At 43.1% G+C, this 22,718-nt stretch overlaps 2 long non-coding RNA genes across 2 annotated transcripts; both read right to left on the bottom strand.

Annotated features, from left to right (window-relative positions):
* Positions 1-5,054: 5,054 nt before the first annotated feature.
* LOC142044062 (uncharacterized) lies at positions 5,055-11,577 on the bottom strand. The gene is made up of 3 exons (XR_012654191.1): positions 10,922-11,577; positions 9,992-10,091; positions 5,055-5,229 (listed from the first exon to the last, which is right to left on the bottom strand). It is a non-coding gene; the product is annotated as an uncharacterized LOC142044062 (long non-coding RNA).
* Positions 11,578-12,118: 541 nt separating this feature from the next.
* LOC142043897 (uncharacterized) lies at positions 12,119-14,072 on the bottom strand. The gene is made up of 3 exons (XR_012654143.1): positions 13,980-14,072; positions 12,554-13,236; positions 12,119-12,186 (listed from the first exon to the last, which is right to left on the bottom strand). It is a non-coding gene; the product is annotated as an uncharacterized LOC142043897 (long non-coding RNA).
* Positions 14,073-22,718: the final 8,646 nt, after the last annotated feature.

Below are 22,718 nucleotides of genomic sequence, written 5' to 3'. Positions count from 1 at the left end.
AAGCCCGACGAAGATTTTCTATTAGAATGCTGCTGTGTTTTTATAAAGGGCCTGCTTGCAAATTTCACTTACCTCTTACAGTGTTACTATAGGAGGCTTTTTTTAACCCCCTGCTTTTCCGAATCAAGAGACTGGATGAAAATCCCGTCTTATTTCTGTAATGCCTGTCTCCTGGTTCTGGAGGGTTGTTTGAAAAGACATAATCATACTGAATTACCTAGAAATCGCATGTCCAATAAAGAGTTCATCCATTTTAAGAGAGTCTTGGTTTTGCCCCAATCTTTCTAATTTGGGGACTGATTCAGACTCTTTAACACTTGTAGTTACCAGAGATGAATTTGTGAAATGGTGTATTTAGGAAAATGCTGCGGGTGAAAGAGCTGTTGTTTCTACAGGGAAGTTTTATTACTGTTTTTAAGCAATGTAATAGAAAAAAGACAAGTGAACAGTTCTTCAGCGGGTATATAGACAGCTCATCACTTTCAAAAGCCAGACAAGGATGCCTCCTTCAATACTAACAAATAAGGTCATTTTATTAAAAAAATTTACAAGCTAAATGTATTGACACTAAGTTGTCTGAGTAGCTTTTAATACTAATATCTGGGCCATTCTGAAGTATGGTAATGTATTAGGATATAGTTTAAAACTGACAAGTATTTTCAATTTGTGCCTCAAACTGAAAAATGTTATTGTTCTGCTCAAAGCCTGACCAGTGGTATTGATCTCAAAGTGAATAAAAAGTTTGTTCTGTTGTGTTTTCACTCCTTTTGAACATAGTTTTCCTAATTGTGGCTATTTCCAGATGCATTTCTTGTGTTGTAATATCCTGCGTTAAAGAAAATACCATCTGGCTAAATTTCACGTCCTCTTATGTTATGATGAATGGCATTTTACTGCCTACCCAGATAGCTTCAATGTACATACACTCAGTCTTTTTAAAAAAATGCTATTTATTAAATCACTTTCCGCTGCACCTGCAGAATCTCAGTAAAGCCCTGTAGAATCTCTGTGACATATAATTAAAAAAGCCAGGCTAAAAGTCTCATTTTTCTAATCACTTGAAGCTACGCAGAAGCACTTACTGCTGCTTTACTCAAGGACAGCTTTTTCTCTTTCTGCCCATGTCAGCAATCAGTCCAAACCAGTTATTACAAAAATACATACTTGCAACTTCAGATGTAAGCATAACTTTGACTACATTACTGCCTGGAGGTATATGAAGATAGGGTGTAAAGAGTCCTGAAATGCTGCTGTAAAATGGTGCAACGGACCCAGAAGGAGTTGACACATTTGATACCCAAGGCAGGGGAATCCTTCCCCTCCAAAATTACTGGGCTAACTCATTTGCTTTATTATTTTAGGATGCTCTTCAGGTAAGTGAAGGGATGGGTGAAATAATACCACACAGGCATTTCAGTACTTTGTTAGCATGCGGGAACTGAGCTGTAGTGATGACAAGTAACTGAAGATACAGAAGAGAGGTTTGCTGACTCCTGATCCCAGCTGAGATATGCAGCATGGGCGAACAGGATGGCTGTTTGGCCCTTCTTCAGCAAGACCTGTGAGCCAAGAGCAATCCCTACGCAAGAGGCTCTGAACTTGAAGGTTATGCTTGTTTACTCAGGAAAGCCAAGGGGCTGATCTGCATTCTTGAGTACCTTGGAGAATCTGTATTTCCACGCCTGCTGAATCAGTTTCTTCTCTCCTCTACGAATACATCTGGTATCCCACTTGTCATTGAAGAGTAGCTGCTTGCTAAACAAGGGGATTAATGTGGTCTGTGCTGCTCCTGTCCTCTGCATATTTTGTATTTATGTCTAAATCCTTTAGTGCGGAGGGTTGGCTAGAGTTCAGCTTCCAGCCAGATGTTGCAGCACATGGCAATACCTCACCCTGCTGCTGACCCTTCCACGTGTGGCATATCACTTGCAGAGCAGCAGAGCAGCTCTTGCCACAGGCTATCAAGAGAGCTGGGCCTGAGTCTGGACCTAAGCAGAACCCTGAATTTCCATGGAATGTTCCTTCTACAGCTCACGAATTATACTAAATTCCCTCAATCCACTACGCTTGCAGTATGGAAACCAAAGCCCCAACCCATGTGGCAAAGCAACACTGGACTCCACAGAGTAAGAAATGCACACGTGTCCACATGCTTTGCAGTGCTGTTTTACAAGTAACAGCACACTATGGGGTAGTAGCATGGAGAGGGAAAAAGTCCTCATTTCTTGTGCGCACACAGGCAATATGATGATTTATCAGCCAGCTAATAAGCAGTGCAAACACAGTCTCTGTGGGTATGGAAAGAAACTAGTTCAGAGGAAGAAAACTGGTATCAAAGGAAATGAGAGCAATTCTCAAGAGCAATTCTCGTGTTGCCTGTCACAGAGTCAAGAAGCATGCTATGCTTCAACGCTGCCATCATTGCAGGCTACTTTAGAGATGTTTGAAGGCTGATGATGGAGCTCACTGAAGCTTCACCAGGCAGAAGCTTTGTAAAATACAAAAGACAGTGTAGGATTTTGAAGTGAAACACGAAGAGCTGTCTTATCTCAAAACTATCAATCAAGAGGACAATTAGCTGAAACCATGCTGTCACACTACTTTGCTGATTCCACTAATTTAATCATTTCTCCCTCTGCTAGAAGCAAGAAGGCAGCTCCCTCTAGTGATATGAAAGAATATGTCAATCAGCAGTTAAGGGGAAAGATGTTATGTATATTTTCTTTGTAATCCATGTTAAAATTCTGCATTTTAAGAATAATGAAGAGCATTCAACTTGCTTTCCTAATGCAAATTACTTTAAACCAGTAGTCATGCTTAAGCTTCAACATTTAGAAAATACTTTTTTAACAATTAATTTCAGCGTAAACCTTGTTATCTCTGAGATACAAAAAAGAAACAAAAGTCTGGCCCAATGAAATGAGATTTCTGGCTCATTTAGTCCAATCTGGCTCATAGTCCAATCACAAGGCTGTACGAAGGGGTACAGGCAAAATGTTTTTTTCAAATCACCTAGTTCCCTTATTTAATAGCAATACAGAAACTTGGGTACTGTGGGCTATATTCAGAGGGTGTGCTGCAGTACCAAGGAAAGTATAGCTCATCTTCTCAGCTCTCTGTGGAAGAGACCTGGTGGTCTGGCAGGAATGATGGAAAGATTTTATGTAGTGGTGTCTCCGAGATAAGCAGAATGTGCAAACCACTTCCTCGTCAGCTCACTTGGTTATAGCAAGTTTTGTGCCTAAACCGATTAGATATGCATATAAGAGGTACATGAAATACTTTCCAGTGATGCCTGTGGAGACAATTTGTGTTCATCACAGTATGTTCTTATAGCATTTGCAATTCTGGATTTTATACTGGCTGTGTTTAAAAAGAAAATTCAACAGTTCAGGACAGATTCGCTGTCTTCCTCCAGGCAGTAGTTACAAATATTTTGTGAATATCTGCTTCTTATACTGTGCTTTATTATGTTTGAAAATGAAATTTGTTATTTTGCCAAGTATGTTTACTACAGAAAAATTTGTCATGTCTTTGGCATAGCAATTAGCTATGGGGATGCATGTATCTTTCAAAGGTAAATATTTATATTTTATATTAATATTTATATTTTGCAGCAGTTGTATAATTGCACATCATTATGCTGCATGTGCACGGTGACTTCTGTGTTCTGTGAAAGAGAACAGAATCAACTGCTGGTGTGATGCTTTATAGCAGACAATACAGCCTTGCGTCTGAATGCCCTTTTCCTGATAAGAGTGGTGAACGGATCCACTTGTGACCCATATTTCAAAACCACATTGTCTTCAGCATGACAGTTCTGTGCCTCATCTGCAGCAACATGGCCCATAGTAGAACTGCTGGCTTACAGTCAAACCTTGGGCTTGAGCACACTCAAAAGCTGTCAGCTCCTGCAAATGCTCAGGGAAGGTGAAGGTTTCTCCTGGCATAGACAAGAGGCAGCAGTTGCTGTTGTTCATGTGGTGAATAGTGGACGGCAGGGTCTTTTTGCCAGAGAGCTTCCAGAATTGGGGCCCTTAGTTATTAATATTAAATAAATACATTGTCTTTCGCTTATGGTAAACACTTCAGACAACAGACTTACTGTCCAATCATGTAAGATGCCCTCCTAGTCCCTGGGGGGTGGGGAGAAGCATAGTAAACAAGGTTGGCTTCTCGACCACCTCAAAATGCAGTATTACATATAAAATTTTGTGGGGAAAACAATAAGAGTCCTTAATAAGAGCAAAGGCTTTTTTTAAGTACCCTCTTTGAGGACAGGTTATCTGATCTTGTTCTTTTGTCTCGGAAAAGCCCTTAAAACAATGCACCATCTGCTACTGTTTGGTGGAAGCAAGCAGAGATCTCTTCAGACAGAGCAGCCTGCATGCTACTGTTTGCCATTTAACCCTTTCGGCCACAAACTTTCCCTTGTTTCTATGCAAACATTTGTTCTGAGCAGAAGTGGTGATGCCCTGCACCCCACTCTTGCCTTGTCCAGCCCTGCAGGATCCGTAGGATAATATCCAACACTTATCTGATGTGACAATTATGAAGAATTAATTGCAAGGCTCATTGAGACCTTCAGACGAAGCTGCAGGGTGCTGAAAATGTCTCTGATTTGAAGGGGGTTTGTTCCATCGGGGGTTGTCTGTAGCTGCTGCGTGTGTAACTCAGCACAGGAGCAACCTGTGAGGTGTCGCTCTGCTGAATTCACACCTGTGAAACAGCACAGCGCTGCTTGGAAAAGGCAAAGCATTTCTATTGCATTTTTTAGTGGGATGTATCTGTTAAATTGGACAAGAAAATTGAGGGACATTTTTTCATATATTCGTTCTTCACCTTCGAAATTTGGAACATGAACCAGCTATCTGAAATTCCCCCTCACCCTAGAAGTCTTTTCAGTCCTAGTCAGAACCGTTGGCAAGAATTCTCTTGCAACGAAGCAATATTCATTCTTTTGCAATACAATAAGAAGTACCTTGGGAGGGCACTGAGTAACCACTGCGCTCTGACACTTTGGGGAATGCCACCTTACCAAAGTCCCGCTCAAAGGCGTCGTGAGTCTCAGCTCCAGGGCTCAGAGCAGCAGAGGGCTGTAATCTGAGGCTGTCCGGTGTCCTCAGGCTCTCTCTGGGAGACTGATTGGCAATCTCCTCTTGATTCTGAACTTTCAAAATAGTCTTACGTGGGTAGTGATTCCTCTGAGCGGTGAGTTCTCTCTGTGGACTGTGTCAAGGTAACAAAAACAATTAGACAGTTTTTGAGATCTTGCATGTGCGTAAGCAATCTCTTAAACTAAAAAAAAATGGTTATTTCATTTTAACAAAGCTATCATTTATTAAATTTTGTTAAATGGAAACAAAAGACTGCCTGGAAAGTCATACCTGCCAATGTACAAAATCCCCTTTCTTGTACCTTGATGTTGTCAGGAAAGCTCACAACACTTGTCTTCACCTACTCTAATTACTGCTCTGAAGAACTGGATATTTTTCAACCTGGTGGCAAATAGAAACAACCACCTTGCAGTTTTGAAGCTTAATTTATGAGGGCTGCATTGTACAATCCGTGCCATTGTTAGGAATTTGTTGCACAATCTAGCTCTGAACCTTGGCAAAGTTATCTGAAATCTTTTTAGAAACACAAAGTACTGATCTCTGTTCCAGTGTTTCTGGGACTTGTGCTGAGCATGGCTGTGGCCCAACTAACATTTGCTATTGATATATATAGTTTAATATTTCAAAACAATGTCAGCACCAAGTCCCACAGTCCTGATGAAGATCTCAGCTAACTGGTTTTACTTTGTTTTGATCTGTAACTATCTGAGCTTAACTAAAAAGATTAGGAAGGAAGGTGTGAAAATGGGCATTTATTGATCAAGCCTCAGCTGAAACACATGCAGGGACACTGAGACACATTGAAATGGTGACAGATGTTTTCTTTTTTATACAGAAAAATGAATGTGGAAAATTTTTTTTGTTGGCAATCAGCTTAGGGAAATCTTATCTCATTTTTCTCGTTAATAAGCTTTTCTTTGTTTTTCATGACCCAGAAACTGCTAAAACGATTAGAACAGCTTCCACTAACATGTCTTGGAGGTAGTCTTCAGAAAGTGGGAGCAAAGGTGGATGAGAGAGAAAGAGAAGAGGTAGCAGAGATTTCTTAAGAAGCAGTTCTAATATTTGTTGGGCAAATGCACTGAGTATTGTCTCTGCATTTGTGTTGTGATGGTTTTTTAGTCAATGCCACTGTTTTCTTTGGCTCTTGAGAAATGCCTTCTTCTGTTTGGAGAGGCTGATGCCAAGGTTCAAATCCAACCCTGCCTGTTTTCTGGGAAGGCTATTGCCAACATCAGTGAAAGTCAATGCAGATTCTACTGAAAATACTGGGATTACACAGGAGTAGCCAGCAACTCCTCTCTTCCAGACACAGCCAGCTCTGCAGTGGGCATAAACCATCACAATTCCCAGATGAGGCTCTTTGGATTTGCACTGGCTAGAGAGAAAGCATTATTGGGTCCACAGTAGGAGGCAGAGGTGTGATCTCACAGCTAACTCTTTCAGGACATCAGGCCTCTGCCTGGCAGCTGCTTGCTCTGCCCTAGCCTGTGAGGCTGCCCAGGGCACTTTCAAAACTGAACTTATGGCCAAAGTGTTATGGTCTTTTTGACTCTCAAGAATGTAACAGAAATCCACTTATATGGGTAACTGAATCAAAATAAGGATGAAATTGCATACGTATTTTCTGGCAGTTTGGAGAATTCCCATCAGTGTGTCATTTGCATTAGCAACAAATCTCCGTCAGCCGCCCCTGTGGACTGCAGAGCAGCCATGCATGAAATGGGAACATTTCTTATGGAAAGAGGCACCTGCAGGATTTCTTGCATGAACATGATTCACTGTTTTCACAGCTATAATTAAACATGTAAACACAAAACTGTGTTGTCGAAACTGGCTGTGGATAAGATCATGTTCAAGAGTGCTGACTTTGTAACACTGGATGTTTTGTATTTGTGAATGAGGCCAGCAAACAGTCAGGTTTTAACAGGTGGCTTGGTTTAGATGAACTCTTGAAGAGAACATCCATTGTAGCCAACTGTGGACTCATAACTCATTATTGCTGGTAGCAACAGTGGAAGTCAGAGCATAGACCCAATTCAGCTGCTTTCACTATCATATTTTCTAACCTACCTCTAGCTACACCGGTGATGAGCTACACAGGCGTGGATTTACCAAGGGCTAAGACACAGCACTGTCCCCACCTGGTAGTCAGGTCCTGTAAAGTTTTGAAGAGACACGCTTCCTTCACTCCCTACTAACACTCCCCCATATGGAGTTCAAGCACTCACAGTGCAAATGTGTCTGCAACAGGAGGAATTATGACCCTGGAAAACGTGTTCCTCAGTCACCTCCTTAACACACTGGTGCTCCTCCACCATGTGGCTTTCTCTCTGATCAGCTCGTAGATGTATGCCCTCAGCAGGTATGTGAATCGGTTGGTACCGGAGCAACTTCAGGAACAGCTTGGTCATGGAAGCCTCATGTTGTCCTTACTGGCATGTGCTGCCCACTGGTGTGTACAGAAGGACTCTCATCCACTTTTGCTTCCCATGAGTGAGTGTGCAGGCTTCAGGACTAGGTGCAAAATTAGAATCTAGATCATACGCAAATAAAAGCTGAAGACAACTCAAAGACAGGCTTTTACACTAAACCTTTGTATGATCTATTACACTAGAGGCTAAGAAAGGGTTAGACATGGGGTGGACTTTCCTTTGTATCGTCCCCTTACTGTCACTACTGCTGCATTAGAGGGAGCCCTCAACCCACAAGGAGATGAGTCTGGAGTGGTTCACAACATAGCAACACTTTCCACTTCTAATCTCTAAATACAGTGATATTTTATCTGCAAGTAGCTCTCCTCATCTTTTGAAACAGCATTCGCAACAGGGTTGCGATTTATTGTTTGGGAGGTTTTATTGGTCTTTTTCTTTCTGTGATGCTCTGAGGACTTTGACTCCACTGCTCAAACACACAGGAGCTTTGCTTTCTCAGTAATTGCATTGTTCAGGAGATCAGTGCAATCTGTCTTATTTCTACTTTGTCTGATGCTTGTCCATTACAGTGGAGGGGCTATTCCCTTCGGGGCCCAAGGGGGTTCTGCACCTACCTTCCATTACCGTGAATTAGAGTTGCCTATAAACATGCACGCTTCAAGACAAGAGTAATGGACCCCACCATCTTCTCCAGGCTGGTGGGCTGTGCTCTCTAAGGTGCAGCGCGTACGCAGCTCTGACACTTCACTACACGCTCTGAGTGCCGAGTGCTCATGTTTTATACATTTGCCATCTTCTGTGACAGAACAGCTCCATAATCCTTGCAACTGATCTCTCAGAGCAGAAATCAGCCCAGCCTTTGTGAGTGTGGTAGTTGCGCACAAAGAACAGGGTTTTAACTCTCAGTAATTCCAGTAATTACTCTTCATAACTTTGGTAAGCTGAGCTGTCTGGACTTATCTCTCCAATTTTCATTTTCCTCTTGTTTACTTTGCACTGTAAAGCTGTAAACAATCTTCTTAAAAAGAATGCTATGCCTTATATCCTGCCTTCAGTTAAACAAACCACTCTTCCCATTAGAGCTTTCTGCAGTTTAAACTGCAAGCAGTTTGGCACAGCCCACTTGGTCCCAGGACCTGATGAACTGCCCGGTAAGCAGAGCCACTCCATCCCCGCCTGGGCAGGGATCCTGCAGCACCAACACCTCCTCCTTCGCTCTGAACGGGAATTTGGGGATGCAGTGGCCAGTTTGCTGCACATATGTCCTTTCTTTGGTAATGCCTGTCCAGGCCATATTTAATCTAGGGCTCAGGGGATTTATTCTCTAAGGGAAGACCTCTCTGCAGAGACGTGCGGCCCCTGCAGGGACTCCGGCTTTGTCCTTCTCCATGGCTGGACAGGAGCACAGTCTGGTTTGCAGTTAGCGATTGTGTCTGAACTAATGGGTCCCTTCATGGTCCTCCCTGTCACCAGGGATGACCCACCTGGGGCAGCTATACAAATATGTCTTTGAGCTCTAAGATACAGGCTAAATGCAGAGGGTTTTCTATCGACTGCCATCTACATTAAACATTTAATTAACGTAGGCTGACTGAAAACAACCTGCGTTAATGTAATCCCTTTTTTCTAAACTTCCTGCTTCAAAGCCTATTTTCCATAACAATCACCACGCTCCATCCTGTTCGAGGGAACTTGATGTTAGTGACGTTTGTGAGAAAAATCGGAATTTTTCACCCACTTTCGGCGCAAAGTGAGTGAAAACAATTACTCAAAACGGATTTCTAGTATTCGGTTGATTAAATCACTCTTTAATCCCCCGCAAAAAGGAGATCAGCGGAGCTTTAACTAGGTACTCGCAATCCATTTCTCCTCCCGCCAACGCCACACGTTAAAACACCGAGGGGTTTTGTTTTACCGGGGCCGGGGAGGGAGGCACAAGGTGCCGGACACGGAGCTCTGGCCCGGGGGGGGCTTCGGGGGTCGGCGGGCGCGGAGGGGGCGCCCCCGGCGGCGGGCTTACGGCGCCCCCTAGCGGTCGGCCCCGCCGCTGCCGCCCCCCCGCCCCCCGGGGGCCGCCCCCGCTGCGGAGCGGGGTGGGAGAACCAGAGCTCCCCGGGGCAAGGGCTGGGCTGCATGGCAAGAAACCTTCCCCCCCTCAGCTCCCAGGCTCCTCGGGCTGCATCCAGGGCAAAAGTGCTGCAGGGGACCTCCATGGCTCCAACCCCCCCCGGCTGAACCTTTCCTATTGATCTTCCAGCTCTCTTACAAAGAGGTGGTTCCCTCTTTCAGTCTATCTTGTGTCAAAAATCTGCCTACTTGGCAATTCGCTGGGTAAGGAGTAAAGAGCAGTCTGGCTCCGTGCTGAATTGGCGCTATTAGTTTTAACTACGTGTGTGTGCGGCACGTTTAGCAGGGAATAATATATCCAAATTTGTTTACCTTCTAGCGAGGAATCTGTGAGATGGAGAGGCTGGGCTGGTTATTGGCTTTTCGTGCAATAGGCTTGTGTCCACCTCAGAGCCCTTATTCATAGGAAAACCTTTTAAAAAGACAAATGAGGGCATTTAATAGATATGCTCTTTGTAGAAATGAAATGGCCCAAGCTTTGGCATCTATTCTCTGCCTACTTATATGTGAGCACTTAACTTCCATATAGCTCTTCTTATCCACCGATTTCTAAGTACGTGGGGTTAGGCTTATAATTCCTTTCTTACTTCTGGGAAAGCCTAGGCACCAGAAGGTGAAGCGATGTGTCCAAAATCAGTGGCAAAACCACAGATAAAATTAAGAGATGTAGTTTCACAGGTGCAATGAGAGGAGAAGAAAGTAATTAGATCATTACTCAAGTTAGATCATTGCTTCTTCATGTGATAGCCCCTACTTCAGTCCAATCTCTTCTTTCACAGGGGGACTGACGGACTTTTCAGGGCTAACCAAAGGGACATATAAGGAAAGTCAGTCACTACTAACATCCTGTCAACCATCCAGTCTGAGGAGATTTGCTGGAATTTCATGGTTCTGCCCTACTGATCTAAAGATATTGAACAGCATATGGAGTGGCCCTCGTACTTGCTGCTGCCAGAGGGTCCCTAGGCTGCCTGTACTGCTTGCTGAGGGCACCTGCGACTCTTCTTGGCATTACATTTGTGAGCTGTGCAGAGAACAAGCCTGCAAACGCTCAAGGCTCCAGCAACTGCTCCCTCTGAGCAGTATGGATACAGCCTAGAAGACCCACTGCTCAGGAATTTTCCAAGACACAACACTTTCAATAGCCAAGGGGAGATCAGGCTTAAACACTGCTTTGTAGCTTTGGAAGACTTGGGCTATGGCATCTGAGTCTCACTGTTGCATTGCGTCAATACGATCTACCTTGCAATGTGTTGCTCAGGTTTTCCCCAGTGTTGAGATGCCTCTGTTCTGCGCTACGAAAGATCCATGGTAATTCTTCGCTTGCAGCACTCCCGCCAGGCAAAGGAGCGGGTGTTTCCTTCTGTCTGTCCAAGGCTGTTGCTCCCTCAGTGCTATCCACAAGGCTAATCCTGCCCAGTCCCCGAGATTCTTTATCTGAAGACACACATAACACATCAGGATCTGGGGTGTCCAGAAGCATTTGTATAGTCATTGTCCTGTCTTGCTCATCCTTGGATGTCTCAGGCTCTGGGACAGAAGAAGACTCATTGTAAATGTCCAAAGTTGTCTCTGTCGATGTTTTGTCAGCAGACTCTTTAAAGCCGCTTGCTGCATTCAGTCTCTTAGTTGCCATCTCAATCTTTTCTGCAAGTTCCTTGGATAGACTATGTATGGCTTTCACTCGCTCATGTTTACTTCTGTATGGAGAAAGACCAGAAGTCAAGCCCTGGGAGTAAGGTTTTGCATCTTTCTGAGGAAGGGAAAAGCTCAGAGGAGGTGTATGCAGAGCTGGGGGAGAGAAGTCCCTCAAGTCTTGACATTTCAGAGGACTGAGAAACCAGCACTTGGATTCCAGTGGTGCTGGAGAAACTAATGCCTCTCTTTTTTTAGGTGATTGAACTGTTTCTAGAAGTTGATTCCTGTTTAAACAAAAAGGAGAAATGTCACGTTATAAAGACAAAGTAACAGTAGCTTTCTGCACAGACCAGTATCCTCAGCTAAAGCACTTCACAAAAGAAAAAGAAATAAATTTCTCTGTCTATAGATACATTTGTCAAATAATAGACTCAGGATGGAACATGAACTGCTGACAGATGTGAAGAAGAATCAGCCTGGGGCTGGCAAGGAATAATTATTATTTAAAAACAGAAAACATAAAAGTAGGCTGAAAAGTTTGCCTCAACCTGGAGAGCCAGACTGTCGGTGTCCTTCCATGTTCGAAAGCACTCCCAGATGCTCCCAGGTTCTGTAACCTCTCTGGACCACGGTGCAGTGAGGCTGACCTTAAGGTGAGATATGACAGTACATTAGTCCATTGCCCTATTTTGTATAGTTTACAACAGAATACTGTGAAAAGTCTGCAGCGTGTCCTGAGAAAGAAGCTTTCTAGGATGCTTTTTATGTCTTGAGTACCTGCCTCCGTGATCTTTACTTAATAGAGTACAGGATGTTTCATCCACCCAGGCCATGAAATTCCTCTCCAGGATTCCACCACTGGTTTGTTCCTGAAACAGAAGTGACCATTAGTGTAAGCACTAAATAGCTAGGCAACATGAGTGTAATATCTGGCTTTTGTTCCACTTAATAATTGGTTCATGTAACTGGAAAACTGCATGCACCAAACAACAAACCTGCTCTTTTAGCTCAAGCAATGGAGATTTCCAGGCTTTTGGCCCTGAAGTCAAGGGTTCCAGCCTTACTAATGAGCCCAGCAGTTCTTGCCATAATTAGGAGATAATTGCTCTATTTTTCCAGATAAAACTTTTTCTCCCCGACACTTCAGAGCATTTGTATGAAGTGTTTCATCTCCTGCATGGTGCTGTACTGATCAAGATTGGAGGGTTTTCAATCTGCCACTTCTTTATGACTTACTTGCTTAAGTTTACACTGAGGACTTTCTTTTGCAGAAGCTGTTTCCCCCATGAACTTGAGCATCTGGTCAGAACATGTTTTCCTTCCAACAGCTTCTTTCTGTTTCCTGTATACCTCTTGCAATCTCTTATTTCTCATCTCTGTGGCCTGCACCAAAGACTTTTTCTCTTCTAGGCTTTTTTTCTTTCTTTCTTGATTCTTTTGATACATAAATTCCTGAACAATTTCAGGGCTGTAGGAGTGATGGTTTTTAATGTTTACCCTCCTCTTTGAAGGGTGCTTAAGGTTTTCTTTTTCAGACCCTTTCTGTGCAGAGCTGCTTGAGCCTTTCTGTCTCTGAGAAGATGTGCTTTCTCCTCTGCTGCAGTTTCCTGAGGTGCTGGGCATGGCCCCATCTTTCATTAATGAAGACTGTATCTTTTCCCCACTGAAGGCAGAGGGAGTTGTGCCTCGAGGTCCAGGTGAAGGAGAATGGATCCTGAGGTATCGCTGCAGAACTTCTACCTTTCCTTTTGCAGTATCTTTTGGGAGCCTCGTATGTCTGTGTTCATCATGATACCGGCTTTGCAAGTGTAAATTCCTGAGTATTTCTTTTGTATCCTTGGTTGGTGCATTGCTGCCCCTTTCAATAGTGTTGCTGGGGGTAACCACACAGCTTTTGAATTCAAATCGTTTACCAGGTTCTGTGGAAAGCATTTGGAAACAACAGTGGTGTTATTACTTCAGAGATGTATCAATTCCTGTATCTATCATGTGATCTCAAAACCTGCTTCCTACTATAGGTCTGAGGACTATTTGCATGTATAGCCCAGGCTTGTACGTCTGTTGTAAAATCTGCAATGTTCTAGGAAGAAGATAAATCTGTAAGGGTGAAATTTGAAGTTGCAGTGGCCAGTCATACAAATTACGTGTACTTTGTGGCCCTTCAATACAAATAGAATTTAATATACATGGGCAGTGAAACCCTTTATCTCATAAACCTCTTATGCTTGTCAGTGTAGCACAGTGAGAACTCAGTGGCCAGCCTCAGCTGTTGGTAGAACCAGGGAAGATCTACAGCTGTGTCTGGCAAACCAACACCGCTAAAAAGCAGAGTATACTAGTATGTGTGGGACATGGAGCTGATGCTGTATCTGTGCTGGGGAGACATAATCTGTGTCATGATCCAGACAAGTCTCATTTTAAGGACACAGTACATTTGCATTGTCTCTTCAAAACCACAATGGATTCAATGTGCCAGCTGACCACAGACAACAGCTTTAGTAATTGTTCTGGGGGGTTGTTAACCTGACAAGTGAGTTATTGCAAGAGTCATTAAAGATAGGTGCTCAGAAGGCCCTTGAAATGTCTTGTTTCAACTAGTTTTAATAAACCACTTTTTTGTTTGCGTGCCAGAACTACTAGTGTTGTAGAGAGGTAACTGTACCAAAGCCATTTGCTGTGGTCTGCTCTTCAGCTGTGCTCCTCAGATTTGGAAATGTAGGGAGTGGACCAAGCAACTTTCTAGCTAACTTCTGACCTTCTCTCCATGCGGAAGCACCCGGTACCTTCACACCTGAAACAGAGGATTTGTATTTAATTATTAAACCCTCACATGTTCTTTGAAAGAAAGTTGTAGCTGTATTATAAATCTTTTTAATGTTGTTTTCCAGGAATCACACTCAAGGTGTGAGGAGATCTAAAAAGTTTCAGTCAGAGCAGGTTTAAAAAAAAAGTTGATGCTACTTTGATAACAAAAAGGTTTTAAAGCACTCAAACTTTGGAGGCTGTAACTCCGCTAGGGTCTATTCACCAACTGACAGAGAGCCGGTTCATGAATCAGATGAGGGCAACAAATGAAGGTTAAGTGATTTCCTAAGGCATTGCCATTAGCATTTATATAATTCATGTTCACACAGATCTTACAAGTTTTACTCAGAAACCCTTGACTCCCAGAGTCCTCAAGAACACTAAGAAGATGTCGGGACATCGACCTGAGAGTGTCTGAGAGCATCCTTCTATGATGGCAGCTGCAGACAGCTGGTACTTGCTGGGTACCAACAGATTTGAGACCTGGAGGGAGGGGGATAGTGAAACTATTATTTTCCTTGTGATTACTTCAAACTCACTAGAGTAAAATAATTCATTTTTAAACTGGTAAGAATCAGCAGGATGCAGTGTGGAAGAATCAATGAACGATACAGGACGAGGGACAATGTATAATGCAAAAATAAACGATGCAGTATGCAGCACAAACAAATTATTCTTGCTTAATAGGTGGTGTCACATAATAGACAACATTTATCACTGTTTTACTTCATAATTTCAGATTGCATTCACAGCATGCCAATACTTGCACTGGCATAATTATGTATTTATTGCAACCACTTCTCCAGCAGAAGGTGACTAAACAAGTACTTAGTTGGTTTTTGCCATGGAAATCCTCCCCACCAAATTCTCCCCCAATGAAAAAAATTAAAGCTTTTTCTTAAAGAAAAGATTTTACTCTTAAGTCAGTATCAGCCTCAGTTCAAAGATGTGGTTCAGTCAACTGACTGTGTCAGGCTTTTCCAGCTTCTGTTCAGTAAACTTGCCTATGTGCTGAGCTGACTGTGTGCAGCACCTCTGAGAATCATCTGTTGGACACGAAGCACTTTCAGAGACTGACTAGTTAATGGGGTTGTCCTGAGATTACCCTTTGCTTTGTGAACAACAGCTGTAAGGCAACATCTTCTCAGCTAACAGTCCTGGGCTCTGTACCATCACCACTGATAGAGTCACAGCCACTTACATCAGCTGAATTTGCAGCAGACTCTGAGATGCTCTGGAGGTGCATCTTAATTGTGCAGTTTAGGCCGTGTCACAAGGGAATGATGTTTTTCAGACAAGAAAGAGCTTGGCTCTCTGTGAGGCTGAAGTCACTTCCTATAATCATGTGGACTTACTTGGGAAGTCTTCAGAGGAATTATTCACTAGATCTATGCAGTTTGTTCAGTGTCCGACAGGAGGAACCATGGATGGCGTTGCCAGAATCTGTTGGGCTTAGGAGGACTAAGATTCATGTGTCTTTGATGAAACACCTTGCTGTATTACTTTGTTTTCTAGTTTAGCAGTATTAAAAATGCAGGATGCATTTATTTGGTATGCCGTCTTAGGTTCGCTGAATGCAACTGACAAAGTAATATGTAGATCTAACAACCTTTACTTCACCATGTTGTCTGATTTCAATTAAATCTTTTTTATCTACACAGTGTTTATTAACTACAGAAACTATTATGCTAAAGTTCAAGAGCAGTCTGCATTTCTGATGAAAACAGTTGCTAGAAGAAAATCTTTTGATTTAAATATTCTCGTGGTTTTTTTCTACCTATGAACAGATGAATATTTTATAGCTGTTGTGACTTAATTTTTTGTTAACTACAGCAAATTTATAATTCATCAAATTCCTGAGTACTCTAGCTCTGACCCCTGCCCCTCATTCATCTCTTCATAGCCCTGCCTTGGCTCTTTCACTGACAGAAACTAATAGCCAATAAAGATACCATGACACTGGCAGTTACAATGATGAATGCTTCATGTGGCATGGTCTTATTATGACCCACTCTCAGAGGAAGATCAAGCCATTTTTCAAACAATCCATTAAAACAAAAAAAAAAAAGGAGGGAGAATGAAATTATTATATTTCATGCATTTTAAATAGCAGTTAGGTAGTAGAGCACACGATGCCACTATGCTCATAATTTCATCTGCATGGTATTAGATAGCTTGGATTTTTTTTCTTTCTGTTTCACACAAGTTACATACCTAGTACCTTGGCTAGTGTAAAATACAACTGCTTTGAGTGAGCAGCACCGGTAGCACTTCCACTATCTGCCCTGTTCCCCACAAAGTCTGAATACAACCATTTCCTAGGCAAAGTAATAGCACTAAATGGGCAAAATTACTCCAGTAATTCAAATCTGCACTTAGACATACGGGTCAAAGAAAACTGAGAACTAGTGATTGGGACTCCTGTTCCTGCTGTTGACTTTGTAGTAAGGCTGTGGATAATTCATCTAACTTTTCACTAGTTTGATTTGGTCCCCATTTTGCGGCCAGGAAATCCTCACCTTTTGGTAGCACTCTTAATTCATTAGGGAACACAGAACTGAACAGGTGACAGACAGCTCTTCCCACCTAGGCCATATGGCTTATTTTTCATTTCTGGTGCTTTTTAATCCTGGCAGGACTGGAATTCAACTGCTGCAGGCAATGGTGTGACAAATTGTCAAAGGTAACAAAGGCGGGTTCTTGGACAAAGGCGGGTTTTTGGGTAATGCCTGTGGGCACAGGCACGAAGCATGCAGCAAATCCTTTGCACATTGAGCGCCCGGCAGCGAGGGGGGCGTGTGTGTGTATGGCAGTGACTTGCCAAGCTTTACCCAAAAATCCAGTGGCAGAAAGTGGCCAGTCTGATACCCCAGCCTGGGGGCCTCAGCACAATTCACCAGCAGCTAACCCAGAAATTAAGCCTTGTGTCCTTGTACTGCTGGTGGTCATCTTCCGCCTCCTTGAACAAATACTGATTTTTGTCTGTTCCTTCAGTGGTTTTCTTTGTTACTTGCTTGGTATAACTAGGCTCTGGTCCTTGACTGTGGAATCCTAGGATTTGGTATTGTTTTAATAACCAGCTAAAGATTTTGGCAGGTGAGTGCCCAGATGCCGCTGACCTCCAGCAGTTTTGTCCATTGGTCTGTGTAATTTCTCATGATTTTCATCCTTACCTTTACCTGTTGCTGCTCTCTCCAGAACAAAGGACTTGGGTGCAGGCTGTCTCTGGCTTTGTGTTTGAATTCTCTGTGCCGAGCTTCTCTCTCTTTGGTCTTTAATCAGGAGGAAAAAAACCACAGAAAAGAATTAGCGTGCAGTTAAAATCAAACTTCAAACATGACTGCTGTCAACAACAAACCAAACCCAGCCCCATTCACTTGGAATGCAAAAGTGGGAGTCTCTTTAATGACACTGGTCACTGAACAAGCAGGACACCTTTTCTGGTGGCACTGGAGATGTCCCAGCAAAGCAAGCATTGGCTTGGATCCCTGAGGTTACATCCGTGATACCATCTACCCGTACAACAGTGTACCATGCAAACACCCCTAACCTAACTAACTGGCACATCCAGTGGGTGCAATGGGACACCTTTCCCCTTGGCATCTCTCTGGAGATCCGGACTAACCTTTCTCTGCAGAGTACACAAACACTGCATGCTTGGGCAAGTTGCCTGTGACAAACTGTTGTGATACAGTATTGCTAACCTGGGATCTTGGGGGGGGGTTTATAACCCCTCCCTTGTCCAGGGATGGTAAAGTCTTCTCTGCCTGGTGTTCTGTGAACTTCATCAGGCAAGGAGAGAGCAGACCTCAGGTTCACAGCACTAAAACCTACAAAAACAGATACTTTAAACCTGTTAGGCTGTAAGGAGCAGTGCAAATGCTGGTATCCAATAGCACTGAGCACCTGTATGTGTGAAAAGCAGAAGCAGGCTTCCTAGGCCAGATTGCAGATATCTGACCGAGGTAGTATCTGGAAAAGCAGCTGTGACACACTTTTTTCAGTGGTAGAGTACAGTCAGACAAACTAAACAAGCTGCATCTGAACCGAGCATCTGGAGCTGTTAATCTTCAGCCTCTGTTCTGCCTCTGTTCTGCAAGTTGAACTGTTTGTCTGGTAGTTTCCTATCTCAGTTACATAAAATGATCCGGGTTAAAAACAAACTAAACTAGCCTTCCCCCTGAGAATGTTCAAAAGAGGCTCAGCAGGGATTGTGGCTTTGGCTTCTGGGTATTAGGAGGGGTAACGCTGTGCAGTGATGACAGAAAGCACTGCCTGATTCAGCTGAAAGGAGGAGACGGCAGCACGGATGTGTGCTCCCACAGACCCAAGGTGAGCACCATAAAATACATCCATACATCGCTGTAAAAGGTCATTCAGAGCAAATCTAAGGGAAACGCCCGCGGAAGCTTGTGGTGTGTGACAGGGATCATAGTGCCCAATGAATTAACACTAATGCTATTATAGCAATAAGATTTATTATGTACAGCTTTTCAGCTCGTCTTCTCTAGTCTAATATACCCTCAGTAATCCCCTGTTGGCTGAAAAGATTGCCAAGCGGGCAGGCTAACTGGGCTAGCCGTAGGCAGTCCTTGCTCTTGAGTCCATGCATTACTCACACCAATCTGAGATCTTAAATCACACTAAACTAAAGTGACAGCTGTAGATGAATGGTTCTTCAGGCCCAAATTTAGCAGCAAAGCAGGATAAGGAAGTCTAATAATATTTGCTTTCAGATCCACACTAGTTCCACTGAATGAACTGTTAAATCCCCTGTAATGCCTCTGAACTACACAGTTCCTGCTTTAAATACCTGTGATGCCTCTCCACAGTACTGTGCTGCTGTTTTCCATTTCATGCTTTATGTGTGGCAAAAGGAAGAATGTGGGAGGAAAGGGGAGAAAATAATATATTTGCAGCAAATTCTTTACTATTTTGTGGAAAGAAATTTATAAATTTGTGCATGCTGGGGAGTAAATCTAGTGGAGAAGTGAACTTAGTAAGCAGATTGATATGTATAGCACAGGGAGGTTTATAGCTCCCCCAAGGGCTGCAGAAGTAAATGAATTTATCACATGAACATGGTTGCTGCCCCAAAGTGTGGGGTGGTAGCTGTGTGGTTAGTTATTCAGCTGTGCCAAAGCACTGCTAGGTAATACACAGTTTCTCCATAGATGCCAGACTACTACTGACCTCTGTAAACTGGAGGAGGAGGAGCAGATGCCACTTTGCACACCTTTCTCTTCAGGGGTCTTTTTTGCAGTGGCTCTTTAGCGTAGGCAGAAATCAGGCACTTCTGCTCCTGAGATGCTACTTGCTGCTTTTGCTTCTGCTCCTGGATTCTCTTCTTGAGTTGCTCTAATTTATTTTGAGGTGTTTTTTTCCCCAACTCTCCCAGTTCCTGATCACTGAGCTTGCTGGCTGATGAAAGGTGGCATGTAGGGAGCAGGACAGCCGTGGGCACAGGAGCGTTGCTCCTGCTGCCAGGTGGGACAGCTGAGAATGGACTGCTCCCTGCAGGGGAGTGAGGTGGGCGATGCAGAGAGCAGGGAGATTTTTCCTTTTGTACTCTGTGACCTCTTGAATCTGCCTGCTCCCTGAAATTGTCCCCTCTTGGTCGGTACAGGCTCTTTGCAGGTGATCGTGTCCCAAGTGTGCCTTTGCCATCCGCAGCCTCCGTCCTGGCAGGGCTGCAAGGTGATGAGCGTGAGTCCTCCCTGGGGAACAGAGGGATCATTCTGGATGGGTCAGAGCTCACAGCAGGGCTCTCGAGGAAACAGGTCTGTGACCAAGCAGAGGAGAGAGCAGCACAGTTTCCCTTTCTTGGGAAAAAGAAAAACAAGACTGAATATGTAGGGGTGTATTATGAAATTGTTCAATATACTGCTAACATGAATGACAGCTGAATTTCTACAACATGCTCCGATGGTGATCTCAGTGTCTCCACAGGATCAGCATTTTCCCAGTTACCAACAGTTTGGCAAATGAAGATAATATTTGGGGAAGTGCAAAGCAAACAGTGGTCTGACAAGAGTTATTACAAGAATGGGCAGACAGACTAACACAGACAATTCATGTCAGGGCATTGGCTTTTCCACCGTCTTGTTGGTCAGCATTTCCAAGAGTGGAATTGTTTGGTGACTTTTTCTTTTTTTCTAATAAATAGTAAGATGCTAAACTTTTTCTGAAGTCCTGCATCCCAGAATGTTAAACCCCTTCACGTGTGCCTTCGTCTTTTCATCCACCAAATGCTGTACGTTAAGGTTATTATTTACCTGCAGGCTGGAGGAATCTCATTGCTCTTTTTCTCATTTGAGGCTGTTTCATCTTTGTTCTTCTTGCCATCTACACCATAGCAAAATGATGTCAATGTCAAAATGTCAAAAATGTTCCTTAACCATTAAATTAAAACAGTTCTGGGATGGAAAAGTGAGAGTTTGTTCTTTGGTGTAAAAATCTCTGTGTACACTGTCTCCATGCCACCCAGGTCTGCAGGGCAGACTGAGTATTTGGTTACTAGCTTGGACAGAAACCCATGTTACCTTTAGTACCCTGTGTCCCAGCTATTTGAGTACCACAGTATATGGTGTTAAAGTGTGTTCCACCAGGTCATATCACGCCCCTGTCATTTAAACCCAGTGAAAAACATTCATCTCCTCTTTCCTCCCTTTGTTCAAATGGCTTGGGAGCAAGAAAAAGATTCACATGCAAAACCACAAGCTCCAGAAAAGCTTCTAACAGATCTGCTCAACACACCTCTCTTGCTATCCTTGTTACTGAGACTGGGGCCCAGGCAGTGAGGCATCTCCATTGGTGCAAAGCCCTACTGCTTAGGGAGGAAATAGCATCCATAAATATTAAAGGCTGGCAGCTTAAACTGTTCCCAGCCAATAAGCCATCTCAAAAACAAATACCCAGCAGATGCAAAAATAATAACAAGTGAAGTCTGTTCCTGTTATTAGTTTTTAAGAGTCTTTTGGAATTTGGTTAAATTTCCTACTTTTTTCTTATCCCATTTTGTCTTTTAGATGGTTTTAAACACATTATGTATTTCCTGCAAAGTAAACAAACAGCATGCTGTATTTACATCACTTCAGTTATGCCTAGGAAAAAAACTTCAGAGGACAAGCACAAGTAGCCTTTACTTTTCTGTAGCTGCTGGGTATTAATGCTGCATCTTTTGCCTGAGCTCTCTCCAGCAAGGTGTGACTCAGTGCATTGTGATATGCTTCTGGGAACATTAGTAGAAAGCTGATTGATTTCCATCAATAAAGAGAGCCTTTCACTACCTCTTGTCACCTTCCCTTCCCTCCAGCACCAAAGCAGTCCCCCTGTCTCAGCAGTTTCCCAGGAGCTCAGAACTCACCAAAGCTTTTTTCATGCCAAAGCTTTCTTCTGGCTGCCTGCGATTTGGCACAACTCCACGTTTGATGATAAAATTTGTTTTCAATCCTTTGTAGCTGTGAAAAGGCAGATTTTTCTTTTGAAGGGAGACATATGTTTTTTTTCTGTGGTAGCCTTTTGCTGGCATACACTGTTTCTCTGATTAATTTTGCAGCTCCTAGTTACTCTGTAAATACTGGCATGTCTGAACATGTTCCATGTGGTATTTCCTACAGTTGGAAAGAATGCAGTTGACTGGGAAGATAAGAGATGAAATCACCTCTCTCCATTATTTACACTTTGCATGTATGTGTGCCTCAGATTTTTACCAGAGCTGCTCTGATGTTTTTAAAAACAGCATAAGCTGGGAATAACCCCAGCCAATAGCAACTTCAACAGTGTGATACTAGTGTCACATCTTGACTGCGCAAGCAACACTGCATGCATTTGGATATTATAAATTCATCCAAGCAATTTCACTGTTACAATTGCAGTTGCTGTGCCTGACATAAGCATTATTATGTTTCCTACTAAGAGGACAATAAGACAGGGAGGATTCAGAGGGTGTCCCAGCTCAGTGTGTGTCAGCTATTATTCTGCTCAGGGCTTCAATCACAAGGAAGGCAAACCTTTATCTGTTCTTGTCATTAATTTTGAAGAGTGTTGTGAAATTTGTTAAGATTTCTTGCTTTTCTCCTTAGCCTCTTTTTGTCATTTAGCAAATGATTAAAGGGGTTATATGTTCATTGCAAAAGAACAAACAAAATGGCATGTTTACATTGATTTCAATAACGTTGTTTCCATGAAAGAAAACTCTGTGGAGGTGATGCACAGGTAGCTGATAGGAAGCGATAAAAGTATGTGACAGCAAGTGTTCCCCAAACCGCACGTACCATTGCTTTGGCTTTCTGAAGACTCTTCCAAGCCAAGGCCACATCTGTGGAAGCAAGAGATGAAAGACATGTTTTAGCATCTCTTCACACATATAGACAATTTCCCCTCATCCCCAAGCCAGAACAGATTATAGACCTGGTGGCTGAAACACAGAACTGCTCCTGAAAATTTGTGTCTGGACTGCTTTTATATACGGCTTGCTGTCAGTGTGTTCTTAGTTCTGTCAGAGTTAATGCTCTTTAAGCTATGTTAGTGCTTATTCAGCAAAATCCTCACTGATATTAGCTGGTGGTTTTGCATGTATTTAAGAAAGACTGAG

The sequence above is a fragment of the Buteo buteo genome, chromosome 23, assembly GCF_964188355.1.
Source record: "Buteo buteo chromosome 23, bButBut1.hap1.1, whole genome shotgun sequence".
Lineage (NCBI taxonomy): Eukaryota > Metazoa > Chordata > Aves > Accipitriformes > Accipitridae > Buteo > Buteo buteo.
Note: the sequence above shows the minus strand (reverse complement) of the source record. Positions and strands in the feature narration are given on the sequence as shown.